The 18,030-nt window shown below is 37.7% G+C and overlaps 3 non-coding genes across 3 annotated transcripts; 1 reads left to right on the plus strand and 2 right to left on the minus strand.

The window, feature by feature from the left end:
* Nucleotides 1–8,832: 8,832 nt before the first annotated feature.
* Nucleotides 8,833–8,919, plus strand: TRNAA-GGC (transfer RNA alanine (anticodon GGC)). The gene has a single exon. It is a non-coding gene; the product is annotated as a tRNA-Ala (tRNA).
* A 1,201-nt stretch (nt 8,920–10,120) lies between these two features.
* TRNAT-UGU (transfer RNA threonine (anticodon UGU)) lies at nt 10,121–10,193 on the minus strand. Its single transcript has one exon. It is a non-coding gene; the product is annotated as a tRNA-Thr (tRNA).
* Nucleotides 10,194–13,735: 3,542 nt separating this feature from the next.
* On the minus strand, nt 13,736–13,807 carry TRNAN-GUU (transfer RNA asparagine (anticodon GUU)). Its single transcript has one exon. It is a non-coding gene; the product is annotated as a tRNA-Asn (tRNA).
* Between the last annotated feature and the right edge of the window lie 4,223 nt (nt 13,808–18,030).

The raw sequence follows: 18,030 nt of genomic DNA on the forward strand, positions 1-18,030 counted from the left end.
GTAATGGATCTTGAAGTACTATCTCTGCATCTCCTTGACCAAATCCACCCAAATTAGGGTTATTCATTAATGGCTGATCGACCTTGATCAATTCGCCTTCTGAAATAAGAAGCTTCGGTCCTGGAGGTACAATGTCAACCACTTGCCCACCGTCTGATGTATTATCGATAGTTATCTCATATCGACCCTTTTCTTTACGTAAAATTTTGCTCACTCTTCCTGTTGCTGAAGCACTATAGACCGTATTGTTGCTCTTACTCCTGTCGGGATAAATTTGTCCTCTTCCTCTATTACCACCCACATATATGGGATATTTCAGGAAGTGAGCTTCTTTATCAGTAGAAGGATCTGGTGAAAGGATGGGGAACACAAGTTCACTATATTTTTGACCGGGAACAAGACCTATTACAATAATGTTTTTTTTATTGGGACGATAGTTCTGAAAATAAAGATTACCCGTCTTTTGTCTAATCTCAAGGGAAATACGATCTGGAGGGGCTAATTCAAAGCCCTCGGGTAAAATTAGAACAACTCCTACATTTAAAGCCCCTTTCTTGCCATTAGCAAGAACTTGTTTCATCTGCCAACATTCACCAACAGGACCGGCTCATCTACCGACGGAGATAGTGAACATTTGATGAATCAAATATAAATTTGATTGTTGTCTTTCAGTTAATTCGTTTGAAAGTTTAGATCAAGCGAACAGAATTGGTAGGCGTCAATCGATCCGTGGAACGTATCAAATCTTTCACATATAAGTTCGTTATGAGATGAGCCCACTCATCTCACAATGATATAAAATCATTTCGGACAGATCTATTGCCGAGTAGAGATCTATTTGTAACGGGGCAGAAAGCAGCTTCTTTTGGGTTGTTGTCCACATAATTTCTGGACAAGGGGTAATAGTTTCTTTCTTTCGTCCCAACCCAACAGACTTCTTTATTCTATTGTTTGTTCCAGAACGCATTCCATGAAATATGTGTATTCTATAAAATAGTGGGGTAGATTAAAGCAAACGTTGGTCCAGATGTAGATCTAATATGCATAGCCGGTAGATTGCATTTTTGTGATATGTTACCAGAACGGAACTAGAGGCAAGGAAGAGTGTTTGTCCCAATATGAAAATCTTGGGTCTCAAAAACCATGTGATGATCTTAGGTGAAGAAAGAGAACGAACCAAAGGTTCGCCTTTAGCGAGGATGGATCAACTCCAGAGAATTTCTCTGCCCAGGTATTCGGAATATCCGTCGTACTTGCCACTTCTATGGTTCAAAAATAGGCTCGATTTACCGCACATAACTTATTGTAGAGAATCCTAGTTGATCAAGATCTTCGCCCCGATATTTAGCAAAGGGATAGATACATCCGGGATTTTCGATTGAACGGAAATTTTGTTCAACCCCAATGGAATGCGTTGCATTTGGATGGAGCTAAAAGTCACATGTCCGATCGATACTTTGACTGCTCTATGGATTGCTTGGAACATATGATATTCGAGAGAACTCTCGAATTTTTCGAAGAACTAGCGATAAAAAAAAAAAATAAAAATAGTTTATAGGTTTGATCATCTGGTATCGGATCAATCTCGATCGATCCAAAATACTAATATGCCTGCTCTGGTCCAACGTTCCCATCCATCGAGATACGAAAAAAGGGATAAGAATCCCATATTTATACCCCCGAGAATTTAGTAATCTCATATGTGCCCATATAAATGGAACTGATGACTACTCTCGATCACTAGTTTCCTCTATTAAAAAATCCTTGCAGGAAGGGAAAAAATCCTTGAAAACCTAAAAACTTTACTATTGATCCAAGGGTAGAATCAAAGTAAATCCCTAATTGAAGGTCTTTCAAGAAGAAAAGGATTGTTCGAAAGGGAGGAGACTGCTCAATAATTCCATATCTATGTTGTAGAATCATAACATAAAGGAATACTCAATGGAACTTGAGCAGAGAGTAGCGATCTCTCTTCAGAGCGAAAAAGAGTTTTTGCATCTTTTTTTTAGTTACTTGAACCGGATGAGAGGAAACTTTCACGTCCAATCCTGAAGGGGGGGAAATCTTAGAATAACCTATCCAAATCTTTTTCTTGCTAGGCCCATAGCTAACAAACCAACTTTATTGAGATCACGGGGTACATTCGATTATGAGATTCAATCCTGGAGAGAGATTATTCCTCATTACCTCTCTGCTCGTCCTTATTACCTCTTTCCTCGGGGTTCTGGAACATTTAAAGAGAGAGAAATAGCTACTGGGGGAGATGCTATCGGGAAACAACTAATGGGTCTGGATCTACAAATGATTATAGATCGTTCACATATGGAATGGAAGAACTTGGTGGAATTGAAATGGAATAGATTGGAAGAGAACCAAGAATCTACTGTGGATAGATGGGAGGATGAAAAAATTAGAAGAAGAAAGGATTTTCTGGTTGGACGCATGAAATTGGCTAAACATTTTCTCCGAACAAATATAGAACCAAAATGGACGGTCTTATTACCTCGTCAGATCTAAATGAACTTTATCGAAGAGTTATCAATCAGAATAATACTATTACAAATTTATTAGCAAGAAGTGAACAGAGAAAAATGGAAGAATCAATCTTTATGGGTCCTACTCAATATTATTGATAAAGCGGATGATTATTTAGATCAAATAATCGACAAACAATTGAGCCAAATCAATTCCAAAAATTGCTTGGAGATAGGAACTCCCTTTAACAATTATAGAACTGAAGCTTTGGGTTGGTATGAATCAATTAAGTATAACATTGACAACAGGTATTCGAAAAATTTATTAAATAGATTCTATTTTATAAATAGGCTCAGTCGCAATTTAAAGGATCAAATTAGAACAAATTTTATAGAAAATGAAAATTTAAATAATGTAACGAAAGATACAATTGACCGGCATTCATCAAGTTGGGAAAAAATTAAGAGAGAATGGTTCAACCATTCTATTATTCGAATTGATAAACATATCAATCGGAATTTGAATGTGTACAAATGGTCCAATCAGACTGAATACTTTATGAAATATTTGAAACAAGTTTTTTCTAAAAAAAACTATTTTAAAATAGTGTTCGATCCAATTGAATTATGTACTAATACTAATCGAGATTCAATTGGTTGGTCTGTGTTTTTATCCCTTTCTGAAAGTAATGTCAAGATCTTAAACTCGAAGTTCGATATCATTTCGAACTTAAATTCTAAGTTCGATATTTTAATTTCGTTTTTTGATTTTGCATTTCATGGGCTCCAAAGTATGAATTATAGACTATTAAATCAGTTGTTAGATCCAATTGGTACTCTAATCGTTCGTTTAAAAAAATTTAAAACCTTTCTTTTGTATGACCATAATCTTTCACAAAGATCGAAATTATTGATTGATGAAGGAACAATTGCACCATTTGTTACAAATAAGATACCAATTAATCCATTGATTATTGACTTTTTCGATAATGAAAATAATCGCATGGAATCATTCGATAACACTTATTTTTCGACGTTATCCAACGATCGAGACAATTGGTTGAATCCTGTGAAACTATCTGATCAGAGCTCATTGATAGCTTCTTTTCACGGAGCAAATACGCTCCAATTTTTTGATTATTTGCATCATACTCGGCCAAATTATAGGAATAGATTACCTTCTGATATGAAAATATTTTATATAAAAAGGAATAATTTTACATATGGACAATTATTCAATATTTTGATCATGATATCATGACAAAGTAGATTTTTTTTCCTTTCAAGACAATTCTCACAAATATCACAATATATTAAAACAACAATTAAAATAGTCTTGAGAAATAGATTTCTTGTTATGTTCATGAATATCTCTTCTATAATAGGAAGAATATCAAATATTCTATGAGTGAGAACGTTTCTATCACGTACTAGACAGACAAGCAATCTTTGAGATGTAATTGATTCCGTTGGAATAATTAGATATTACGATACATTTTATTTCACTATTTTGGGGAGGAAAGCGAACGAGAATGAGCAAAAGATATTGGAACATTGATTTGGAAGAGATGATGGAAGCAAGAGTTCATTTAGGGCATAAAACTAGGAAATGGAACCCTAAGATGGCACCTTACATTTTTACAGAGCGTAAAGATACTCATATTATAAATCTGGCTAAAACTGCTCGTTCTTTATCAGAAGCTTGTGATTTGTTGTTTGATATAGCAGGTAGAGGAAAACAATTTCTGATAGTCGGTACGAAATATCAAGCAACTGATTTAGTAGCATCAACTGCTACAGAAGCTCGATGTCATTATGTAAATAGAAAATGGCTTGGTGGTATGTTAACTAATTGGTCTACTACAGAGACGAGACTTCAGAAGTTCAAGGATTTAAAAAAAGAACAAGATACAGGACGATTCAATCAACTTCCAAAAAAAGAAGCAGCTATGCTCAAGAGACAATTAAACCAATTGCAGAAATATCTAGGTGGGATTAGATATATGACAAGCTTACCCGATATTGCTATAATTACCAATCAACGAGAAGAATCCATTGCTCTTGGGGAATGTAGAACTTTGGGTATTCCGACAATTTGCTTGGTTGATACAACTTGGGCTGCTTTAATGGTAGTTTTTACATTTTCCCTTTCACTCGTAGTATGGGGGAGAAGTGGGCTATAATGGTAATGCTTAAGAATCAATTATTGTGTTCCTTCCATATCATGCATGGTAATATATTATGTTCCATAAGGATCCAGTAATATTGAATCTTCGTTCCAAATTGAAACACTCTACATGGAATTATTTCCTCTTTATCCCCGTAAGGGATGTACGTAATCCCTTATCATTATCATTTTCCTATGAAAAATCTTATTTTCTTCAACAGGTTTGAATTCATTAGTTCTTTTCTAGAATGAGTCGATAATCTCATTTCTTCCACTGAAGAACGATCTCTCTTCTCTTTCTTAGTAGGAATAGAAAGAGTCCCTGTTTTATCGGATGGTTCCAAATTGAATTGATCGGATCTGATATGAATTCCGTTCTTGGAAAAATATGGGACATAAGTCATAGATTCCTTTGCTTTTTCATATACCATTTCAAGTGCTATATCTAACATGTGCTAGATATAGATGTTCGTACCGAAAAAAAGATGTTCAACTTTGATCCTAAAGAATCCGCAAGTACGTTCAGAATTAAGTCTGTCTGCATTGGGTCTATTTTTCCAGGAGCAGGAAGAAGGTGATGTGATCAGCTCCGCTATTTTATGGTACGAGGTCCTTCATCCTACATTTACCATATATGGATAAGTACCATTAAGATATATTTATCCATATATGGGTGTAAAAGAAGAAGTAGTACAAAAGAAAAGGTTAGATATTCTTTTCCTCCGTACTACTTTTTTTTCTTTTCAAAAAAAATTAAAAGCAATCCCTACCCTGTATTGTTGTAATACAATAGATCCACCCTATATTGTTGTAATATAAAAGATCTCATAACCTATTTTATACTTATGATCTGGATCATAAAGATCTATCTAGTGATCAGCAATCAATTGATTTTCATCAAAATCAATTGCTTCCACTGCTTGCACTGGCCGTTTTGACGTAAGGGATAAGTAGAAAAGCAGTAGGAACAGTAGAACAGCAATAAATGCAAGGGTATTTACTTCCATGATCTCCTTATTTTAACTTTGTTCAAAAATAGCTCGAGATTTGATCTCATAGAGATGAATGAATCTTTCTTTCAAGATCCATGAAATAGATGTATGTCATTGATAGAATTGGTTCGAGTAACGGAATCTAACTAATGGATTGAATGAATTCTTCGATGGAAATAGTATAACCTAATACGATCACTTTTGATAAGACTAGTAGTAAAAACTTACATGCATCAGAAAACGTTCCGATCAACACATGTTTGGTATAATTTCGAAAGAATAGGATTCGTACGAATAAGAACCTCCCTCTCCGTTGGATAGATAGAAGGGCAGAGGAGGGTTCTCTACCTGGCCCTAATCCTTTTCAGAATTGGGGCCTCACAGTCATTAGCCAATATGCCTTTCTCGCATTTATGCCCTTCCCAGTTCATGGTTTGAAATTCTGGTGTCCCAGGCGTAGAGGAACCACACCAACCCATCCCGAACTTGGTGGTTAAACTCTATTGCGGTGACGATACTGTAGGGGAAGCCCTGCGGGAAAATAGCTCGGTGCCAGGATGATAAAAAGCTTAATGCCTCTTCTCATTAGAAGGTCGTCTTCTTTGAAACCCATTTCTTACATATTTTCTTTCCCACTCCACACTTTACTTTTATTTGAAACGCAATACCTGCGCTCGCTCATAGCGATGCGATAAATTTGCATTTGCATCCTCTTACCCTGAAGAGAGGAATCCCTCCTTTTGGGAGGGACTCCTGGGAATGAATCTAGCGGAGACGGGGCCTGTAGCTCAAAGGATTAGAGCACTTGGCTACGAACCACGGTGTCGGGGGTTCGAATCCCTCCTCGCCCACCTCGAAAGGGGACAAAAGGGAAGCCTTTCGGGGGTAGGGAGATTATGATATGATTGGGATAGCGCAAAGCTATGGAACTTAGTCTTCACAAAGGGTCATTTATCGAAAATGATACCTGGTACGTCCGAGAGTAACCAACATATTTGTGTCTGAACTCCTATAAATCTTCCTCATTATTAGATTTAGATTAGGGTTATAGAACGAAAGATTCTTCCAAATTCGAGGGAAAATAGATTGACAGCATGCAGGGATCCAATTCTGACTTCCAGAGAACGAACTTATAGTTCTAACAGCTGGTAACGGGTCGAGCAAATAGAGGCCTCTTCACCTTCAACTCTCGAAATGTCATCACATCAGGAGAACAATGGATTTGTTTCTCCGAACTTTTCAGTATTTCGAAGAGACCGTTGTTTCCATTTTGCCTTTCCCGGACGACCGGGATCCTATCTTGATCCTGTGGTGATTGTGCATTCATATATTATGAACAAGGACAGGTAACGTTTGACTTACTCCTAATGGTAAAAATGAGCTTTATTTTGAATAAAACGGATCTCCCCAAGTAAGATGCAAATATGATCTGATCCTTATCGGACTTACCCCGACATATTCCTAACCTAGAAAATGGAAACTCCACCAGAATAATTTCTAAAAGACTAGAAGCTATATCAAGATCATGCTCAGCTAATTTATCAAAAGGAATCCAATTCTCTCTATTTCGTTCTGATATAGACCAAGAATCTCGAGCCGCTGATCCGGCCAAGCAACCCAAAATATGGGGAAGTATGGTCAATTCCTTCATAGTTGTTTCGGCAATCGAAGGTTCTAAATACCATTCGGACAAATAACAAAACCTTTTCTTCCATAATTCCTTTTTGGTAGATAGAGGATTCATGGGAGAATTTCTTCTAAGCGTATTTTGTATAAAAGCCTTTCCTACTTTGTAGATAATTCTTTCGTCATTTTGACTGGATCCAACCTGATTATCCATAGATTGTAAATGAAAAACTTGCCTATAAATAGTGGATCGAATTGTATTAGTGTCTATAACTGATTTATTTCGGGTAATACTAAGTATTAAGGCTTCATCGGCCAGTGCTGCTAGATCTCGTGCAGCATAATCTATGGTTATAGATCCAAATTCATCGGGAAATTTTCCCGAGTATAATCCTTTGCTACATAAAAGAATAGGAAATTCCCTTTGTCGTTGTGGGATAACAAGCATTCGAATATTGATCGATCTATCTAATTGATTTGGAGCTATTAGAGCTGGATCCACTCTTTGGGGGATATGAGTCGAAGCAATAACAAGAATATTTCTCATAGAATCTTTTTCACCATCTCTAAATCTAAAGAGATTGTTCATTAATACACTAAGGAACAAGTCAGTGAAGCCAAAACCAAATAAATAGTTAGTTGCGTCATTTAAATTCAGTTCATGAATGTTTGGAATCCATATTATGCAAGGAGACATGCTTTTCGCCAATTCTAAGGTAATATGGAAATCTTCCATTTTGTCTTTCACAAAAGGATCAAACTCAGTAGGAATATGTTTGTTCAACAGGGTAATCTAAATACTCACCATACCAGAGCTTCTTCATAGATATTCTTATTAAAGGAACATATGAGTCTGCTGCTAGACTTTTGACCAAATAGGATCGGCCAGTTCCCATAGGACCTATCCCTAGATTCAGGCGATTGCGGATGATATCACCAGTAAATATGTTCCTCCTCATGTCAATATATTTTATTGTCAAGGGGGGATCACACTTACTTGTTTTTTAGTACAAGTAGCTACTGGTTTTGCTATGACTTTTTACTATCGTCCGACCGTTACAGAAGCTTTTGCCTCTGTTCAATACCTAATGACCGAAGTTAACTTTGGTTGGTTAATCCGATCAATTCATCGATGGTCGGCAAGTATGATGGTTCTAATGATGATCCTGCACGTATTCCATGTTTATCTCACAGGTGGATTCAAAAAACCCCGTGAATTAACTTGGGTCACAGGTGTAATTTTGGCTGTGTTGACCGTATCTTTCGGTGTAACTGGTTATTCTTTGCCCTGGGATCAAATTGGTTATTGGGCAGTGAAAATTGTGACTGGTGTGCCTGAGGCTATTCCTGTAATAGGATCTCCTCTGGTAGAATTATTACGCGGAAGTGTTAGTGTGGGTCAATCTACCTTTGTAAAAAATGTCCTTTCGTCTTTCCGGGGGGGATTGAATCATTACCTTATTATCTATTTATTTCCGAAAGATTGAACTGTTCGTACCCGAACAAAAAAAATTTGTTTCGTAAGGAATTTGCTATTGACTCATTTTATTAATTAGAACCAAGAGATCTCATAGGAAAGATGGCCGAGCGGTTCAAGGCGTAGCATTGGCACTGCTATGTAGGCTTCTGCTTACCGAGGGTTCGAATCCCTCTCTTTCCGCATCTTCGCCCTACTATCTATTTTCTTCTCATCCATTGTTTTTCCAATCTATTGAATCCCAATAGGACTATTTCCTAATTCCAGGATCAATCTACCTCTATTTGTAATAGAGAAAATAGAACGAACATCGGTTCGTGGTATGGGAAACGTAAAGACTATTTTAAGAAGCAATAAAAAAAAGTATCGCGGATAACAAGTAACGTACGTAAGGATTATAAAATGTCTCCTTCGGGGAAGGGAAAAAGAAGGGAGAAGAACATAATTTCCAAATGCCCAGCAACCAACCCACCCCTCTCTTTCATTTCATTCTCGATTCAAGCTTGACGAGAATAATACTCTACGACCAACAATTCATTAATCTTCAAATTGATCCATTTACTATCTATTATTTGATTGATGAATCCTTTATATTGTAAGGAATGAAAAGTCAAATGATTTGGCAATTTATCCCTCTGGAACAGATCTATATTCTTCTTAATGATAGCTCTCAATCTTTGTTGATCTCTTATAGTAATCACATCTTGAGGTTTGCAAGGGTAACTTGGTATATCTACCATATGGTCATTGACCCGGATATGTCCATGATTCACTAATTGTCTAGCTCCAGGAATGGTGGGAGCCATACCCAATCGAAAAAGAATATTATCCAAACGCATTTCAAGTAATTGCAATAGGACCTGACCCGTTGAGCCTTTGGCTCTTCTAGCAATACGAACATATTTCAGCAATTGCCGCTCCGTTAGTCCATAATGAAAACGCAATTTTTGTTTTTCTTCTAACCGGATACGATATTGAGATATTTTTCTGGAAGAAGACCGGTTCATAGAATCCTTTCTGTTTTTGGGTCTTTTACTAGTGAGACCTGGTAAAGTTTTCAGACGACGTATTATTTTTAAACGAGGTCCCCGATAACGGGACATAGAAACTCCTTATTCAATTAACAAATAGTGCTAGAAAGAAGAAAGAATAATATAACCCGTATGAGTACTACTGGAATTCTTTTATATGGAAAACGAAGATCTTTCTCCAATTTGTTATTGATCATAATAGCTCCAATCATTTCATTCATCCCGTTCCTAGTTGGGAGTAAATGATCATGGCATGACGGACCCGACGAACGATCGTAAGAGTATTCTCCATTCCATCTTGATCCTAACAAAACTTTGTGGATTATGGAAATGAGAGGAACGGAACGGAAAAGAGCCAGCTATCGGGATCGAACCGATGACCATCGCATTACAAGTGCGATGCTCTAACCTCTGAGCTAAGCAGGCTCGATGGAATATCACTCCCCATTTCATTGGGGTGAGATCCATAGATTCCTTTGTAATCCTAACGATTATAGTGCGAATCAGATTCAATGACGCAATCCAGATTACGATTACAACGGAACATTAGATCCTGGGTCCTTGAAAGGGTACTGTTGATATTTACGATGCTATACGTTCTTGTGATTACGATCATACAACAAGTATTGACAGGCAAAAGAAAAAGACTGATCTTATTACGAATCAGTAGGGGATTGACGAGACGCGAAGAGAAAATGTTGGCATTATGGATTCTCCGAAAATCGAGAAGAGAATATCCCAATTAGATCTCAATTTCTGGTTATTCCCGGAACTTTCGGGAATAAAGAACATATATTATGAAACTAAATCGAAATTCATACCAGGAAATTCACTTTTACGGGAAGAACGAGAGCGGAAAAAGATAGAGGAAGAAGAACGGAAGGAAACAACAAATGTTCTAGAACAAATAATAGGTATTAGATCAAATGTTAAGAACAAACAAGTAGAAGATGGTCAAGATAAAAATGGTCAAGTAGAACATCAAGATGGTCAAGTAGAAGATCAAGATGGTCAAGATCAAGATGGTCAAGTAGAAGATCAACAAACTGATGGAAAGAAAAAAACTAATAAAGGTCTTTTTCAATGCAAAGTAGTAGACGTTCTAGGGAAAAAACGTTTCTTCTATCTGGCGAATATTTGCAGGGTTATGTCCGGAATGAAGGATCCGGGAACATATCTTCGGATCCAAGAGGGAAATATTGACCTGAGTCTAATGGCCTTTTGCATTGCTATTCAGAAGAATAGCAGTGCAAATAAAATATCGAAAGAACTTGCTCTTCAGAGGAATGTTCGGGGAAAGGTATGCAATGACAATGAAATAAGGGAAGATAAAAAAAATAATGGTCTTTCAACCATATCGTTTATCAAGCATAGTGGATGACCAATTCCTGATGTATAAAATCGTAAGTATTTCATTGAAGTTAAAAAAAAGAGCCGGAGAATGGATAGATGGAGATTTTTATGATGGATCTGTGCAACGCGGGAAAATTCTGGGGGATGAAAAAAATATTTTTAGTTCCCTCAATTTAGAAGATATTTTGCTTCCAAAACGTCGTAGAGAATTTCGAATCTTGAATCGGTTTGATCTGGAGAACGATCATGTAGGATTTTCCAATGGAAAAGACATACAAAATGATGAAGAACTCATGGGAAGAGACCAACATCTTAGCGTAGATACAACACAAATAATTAAACGTTTTCTTTGGCCTAGTTATCGATTAGAGGATATTATTTGCATGAATAGATATTGGTTCAATACAAATGATGGGAGTCGATCCGCGATGTTGAGAATACGTATGTATCCCCTAACTGTCAATTGATAAATTTTTTGCTTCAATTCCGTTTTCGTAAAAAAAAAAGAATGGATTGATTCAATGGAGTTTCAGGATATGGCAAAAATTGAACCAATCTGTTCGTTCTGTTTCATCAATGTGAAAAGATTCTACATCTCGTATCATATTTTGCCATAGGTTAAAACCATATGTTCCTCCAAGAAGATAGGAAGAATCCGACCATTTTTTCTTAAATGGTCGGACGGAACGAATCAGAATTATTATATGAACCATGAAAATGAAAGAATGGATCTAATTCTTTTTTCTGACTCGAAAAAAAATTAAGCCCTGGAAAAATTTGTGTTTTTTTTATGATCAATAATTTGTCCATTAGTTCATCTCTGATTCCCGATAAACAGAGAGGATTTGTTGAATTACAGGTATTTTATTTAACCAATCGGGTCCTAAGACTTACACAGCATCTGCAATTGCACGGAAGAGACTATTCGTCCCAAAGGGGTTTGTGGAAAATTTTGAGCAAACGTAAGCAACTTCTGGTTTATCTATCCAAGAGGGATAAACTTCGTTACGATGATTTAATTGGTCAATTGGGTATCCGTGGGCTAAAAACCCATTAATTTCGAAGTTTTCAATTCCAATCCAATTTTTAGAGATCCAGGATCCAGACGTTCTTTTTTCTTTTTATTTTTCTCATTTAGAAAACGAATCGAAGAGGGGTTACACATGATCATGCTTGCTGAAAGACCCCTGATGGTAAGTATGGGTCCTCATTATCCATCGATACACGTTGTTCTTCGACTTATTGCTAGATGGTAAATATTTTATTGGCTATGAACCTCTATCAGATTATTTACATAGGGGGGGTAGGAAGCAAATTGTTTAGAACCGAACAATATCTCCCCTATGTAACGCAATGGGATTATTGCGCTACTATGTTCGCAGAGGCAATAAAGGTAAATGCGCCGAAAAGATCGATCGGGAAATATGTATCCCAAAGGGCTAGCTATAGCAGAGTGATTATGCTAAAGTTGGGTCGTATAGTTTTTTTTTATAGCCTGGTTTTTTTCATGGCGAATATCGATGCTCAAACTTTTTATTCTTATATTTAAAACTCCATTCTCTTCTATTTTTGGAGATAGGGACATGATATATGATCTATTTCTGCTACAGGTATGCGAATGATGCATAATCATTATATCACATGAATCGTTTACCTATGACTATTAAATCTCCCTACCACACCAACCCATCCCGAACTTGGTGGTTAAACTCTACTGCGGTGACGATACTGTAGGGGAAGCCCTGCGGGAAAATAGCTCGATGCCAGGATGATAAAAATCTTAATGCCTCTTCTCATTAGAAGGTCGTCTTCTTTGAAACCCATTTCTTACATATTTTCTTTCCCACTCCACACTTTACTTTTATTTGAAACGCAATACCTGCGCTCGCTCATAGCGATGCGATAAAATTGCATCTGCATCCTCTTACCCCGAAGAGAGGAATCCCTTCCTTTTGGGAGGGACTCCTGGGAACGAATCCAGCGGAGACGGGACCTGTAGCTCATAGGATTAGAGCACGTGGCTACGAACCACGGTGTCAGGGGTTCGAATCCCTCCTCGTCCACCCCGAAAGGGGACAAAAGGGAGGCCTTTCGGGGGTAGGGAGATTATGATATGATTGGGATAGTGCAAAGCTATGGAACTTAGTCTTCACAAAGGGTCATTTATCGAAAATGATACCCGGTACGTCCGAGAGTAACCAGCATATTTGTGTCTGACCTCCTATAAATCTTCCTCATTATTAGATTTAGATTAGGGTTATAGAACGAAAGATTCTTCCAAATCCGAGGGAAAATAGATTGACAGCATGCAGGGATCCAATTCTGACTTCCAGGGAACGAACTTATAGTTCTAACAGCTGGTAACGGGTCGAGCAAATAGAGGCCTCTTCACCTTCAGTGCTCGAAATGTCATCACATCAAGAGAACAATGGATTTGTTTCTCCGAACTTTTCAGTATTTCGAAGAGACCGTTGTTTCCATTTTGCCTTTCCCGGACGACCGGGATCCTATCTTGATCCTGTGGCGATTGTGCATTCATATATTATGAACAAGGACAGGTAACGTTTGACTTACTCCTAATGGTAAAAACGAGCTTTATTTTGAATAAAACGGATCTCCCCAAGTAGGATTCGAACCTACGACCAATCAGTTAACAGCCGACCGCTCTACCACTGAGCTACTGAGGAACAACGGAGGGTTCCCATATACGGGCAAGATTCTTGTTCTTTGGACCGACCCATGATCATCAGTGTATAAACGAGAAACTCAATAAGGTTTTTTATCAACTCTTGGACACCCCACCCTAGAGGTATTGACCTATAAATACAATAGGATCTATAATTATTGCTACCATTCAATATTAGGTATTACTTTAAAAAAAGAATAATTCGATTATATAGAACCTTGAAATAAAGAGATAACTTTTAGATTTAGATAAAGGAGGATTGGCGGTGAAAATAGCAGTTTACGGGAAAGGCAGAATCGGTAAATCAACAACTAGTTGTAATATCTCAGTCGCTTAGTAAAACTTGGGGATAGGTTCCTAATTTGTGGTCTACCATACGATATGTTACATAAATGGGTAAATGTTCCCTCCCATTATGAACAGCAATTGTATGACCGATCATTGCGGGTACAATGACGGATGCCCGGGACCAAGTAACTATTATCTTCTTTTCTTCTTTTATGTTTAGATTTTTAATTTTCCTCAATGAATGATTAGCCACAAAAGGATTTTTTTTCAGTGAACGTGCCATGATCAATTACCTTTCTTTCCTTTTTTTTTATGGATATCCAACCATTCTTACTCACGTCGACGAAGGATTGAAGCATCACTGTATCTATTTCTCTTCCGACTTTTCTTTCCAAGTGCACTATAGCCCCAGGGGGTCACAGGTTTTTTCCTGCCAATTGGGGTTCTTCCTTCCCCACCTCCATGAGGATGGTCTACAGGGTTCATAGCTACTCCTCTTACCTTAGAACGCTTACCCAACCAACGTTTAGCTCCAGCTTTACCGAAACTTCTATTGTTTGCAGTGATATTACCCACTTGTCCAATTGTGGCTGAGCAGTTCTCAGATATTAAACGAACTTCTCCAGATGGTAATCTTAAATCTCTCTCCAGGATTGAATCTCATAATCGAATGTACCCCGTGATCTCAATAAAGTTGGTTTGTTAGCTATGGGCCTAGCAAGAAAAAGATTTGGATAGGTTATTCTAAGATTTCCCCCCCTTCAGGATCGGACGTGAAAGTTTCCTCTCATCCGGCTCAAGTAACTAAAAAAAAAGATGCAAAAACTCTTTTTCGCTCTGAAGAGAGATCGCTACTCTCTGCTCAAGTTCCAAGTGAAATTGAGTATTCCTTTATGTTATGATTCTACAACATAGATATGGAATTATTGAGCAGTCTCCTCCCTTTCGAACAATCCTTTTCTTCTTGAAAGACCTTCAATTTGGGATTTACTTGTCTTTATCTCGTTCCATTTGATCCTTTAGGTTCCTGCTTGCTTTGCTTTACTTCGATGGACCTATGTATCAAGTTCCTCCAGACCGATGGAACATTTAAGTTCCAATGATCAATTAAGTTTCCTAACTGTAAAACGTTTGATTGGTCAAATACGTCAACAAAATCATTCAATTGTTTTATTCGTGAATTGCGATCCAAATCCATTAGTTGATCGCAAGAAGAGTTTCTATTCTGAATTGGTACTAGAAGCACTTACATTGGTCCTGGAAGTTCCGTTCTCTATATGGTCAAAATCTTTTGTGGAAGGGATGAATGAATGTAAGAGTTTTTGGTCGATCCATTCAATATTTCCCTTCTTAGAGGATAAATTCCCGCATTCAAATTCTATATTAGATGCACGAATACCCTATTCTATTCATCCGAAAATTTTGGTTCGAACCTTTCGTCGCTGGATCCGAGATGCTCCCTCCTTGTACCCATTACGATCTATTCTCTATGACTATAGAAATAGTCCAGAGAATTTACAAAGATCAATTATTGTCGTCCCAAGAGTAAATACGAGATTCTTCCTGTTCCTGTTGAATTATCAGAACCGTACTTGAGAGTTTCCTACCTCATACGGCTCAATCCACTATTCTTTAGTCCTCTACCAAAATTTCCAAAGAATTGGAGATGATTCATTGGGAGTTCATATTAACCAAAGGACCAAAAAAAGTCAATGACATGAGTTTCTGATTTAACTTCCAATCAATTCAATGATCAGGTTCTATCTTTTCTCCTACCCTCAAAAAGATGAAGTATATCTCTTTCTATACTTCAGATTGATTGTCCAAATCAAAGTCTTTTTGCAAGGTAACTATCTCAATTCCGTATAGAATTTTTGGAGAGTACTCTCTGGCTGGAGTACTTCACATCTTTAGGATCTGATGCTACACCGCTGCTCAATAGCTTAGTAGATCAACTCTATTACATAAGTTGATTCCTGATTCTTGTCAACGAGCAGATTTGATCGTATCAGCACGAACCTTCTTTCAATAATTGATCTTTATGGTGCTTCCATCATCAATTGAATTCATTATCCATGGAATATTTAGGCTCTATCTATTCATATTCGGGCTCCTATGAGAGTTTTTTTCGCTACAGCTAATAAAATACCGTTACTTGGGACGGTGCATATGTAGAGAGCCTTGAGCATTGTACAGGGACGTGCTGTAGGAGTAGCTCATTACCTTCTGGGTGGAATCGTCACAACATGGGCGTTCTTCCTGGCAAGAATTATTGCAATAGGATAAAGGCTAGGAGGATTTGAAAAGTATATGGCATCAAGATTTCCAAAGTTCAGCCAAGGCTTGGCTCAGGACCCAACTACTCGTCGTATTTGGTTCGGTATTGCGACCGCACATGACTTTTATAGTCATTATGATATTACCGAAGAACGCCTTTATCATAAAATTTTTGCTTCCCACTTTGGTCAGTTGGCAATAATCTTTCTGTGGACCTCTGGTAATTTGTTCCATGTGGCTTGGCAAGGCAATTTTGAAGCATGGGTACGCGATCCCTTACATGTAAGACCCATTGCTCATGCAATTTGGGATCCTCATTTTGGTCAACCAGCTATAGAAGCCTTTACCCGAGGAGGTGCTCCCGGTCCGGTCAATATTGCTTATTCTGGTGTTTATCAGTGGTGGTATACAATTGGCTTACGCACTAACGAAGATCTTTATGCTGGAGCTCTTTTCTTGCTATTTCTTTCTGTCATCTTTTTAATAGCGGGTAGGTTACATCTACAACCTAAATGGAGACCAAGTGTTCCATGGTTCAAAAATGTTGAATCCCGTCTCAATCATCATTTGTCAGGACTCTTCGGAGTCAGTTCTCTAGCTTGGACAGGGCATTTAGTTCATGTCGCTATTCCTGAATCAAGGGGAGTGCACGTCAGATGGGATAATCTTTTGGATGTATTACCGCATCCCGAAGGTTTAGAACCGCTTTTTGTCCTTACTCGTAGTAGTTATTAACTAAGTTATTTTATGGTACAGATAGTCGCACGTAATGACAGATCAAGGCCGTATTATTAAGAGCTTGTGGTAAGGATGGGTTCCGTTCTAATGCTTGGAAATAATATTCCAAAGCCTTCGTATGTTCCCCATTACTTGTATGCACAAGACCTATATTATATAGTATATAACTTCGATCATAAGGATCAGTTTCCAGTCGCATAGCTTCATAATAATTTTGTAAAGCTTCCGCATATTCCCCTTCCGATTGAGCTGACATTCGTTACGGTCGTTCATTCCATTGAAATGATCTCCGCTTCAAAACCGTACATGAGATTCCCACCTCATACGGCTCCTCCTTTCTTTACAGTGGGTAATATGGGGAGTAATCCGTGGAATTGAAAAAAAAAAAAGATTCTGACCCAATATATGAATTAACAGGGGCTAGTGTATTTCCAATGAATCTCTAGCCATCCTTCTTGCAAAGATTCTTTTCCAAATACCAAGGATCTTACTACTAGGAATGGAACCTCTAACAATTTCTTTGTTCTTAACGCCCTGTATTCTCCGGGGATTAATCACTTCAACAATCTCCGATGGTTCCATTATAAGGGTATCCGAAGTACAAACGAGATGGATGTTTGTTGTCCCAACCATTCTCACTACCCTTCAGAAAAGGGTAATGCATATGGGCTATAACGAAGCTTTTGTGTTGTCGATTTCCATACGTAGTGCTTTCTCCCCTCATGCGCGCCTATCAAATAGGTTCAACTATACAAGCAAGGCCTATTGCATAGGTGTAACCTTTCGCTCGGTACTAAAATCCTCAGGAGATGAAAGCATCTAAAGGTGCATTGACCGGGGATACACGACAGAAGGAATTGTTCTATCTCCAGAACTCACCTTCACTGAGCGTAAGTTTTATTTTACCCAATTTTTATTCCC

Source organism: Pinus tabuliformis, chromosome J (genome assembly GCF_031772625.1).
Source record: "Pinus tabuliformis cultivar Carrire ecotype Pingquan chromosome J, CPIR1, whole genome shotgun sequence".
Classification (NCBI taxonomy): Eukaryota; Viridiplantae; Streptophyta; class Pinopsida; order Pinales; family Pinaceae; genus Pinus; species Pinus tabuliformis.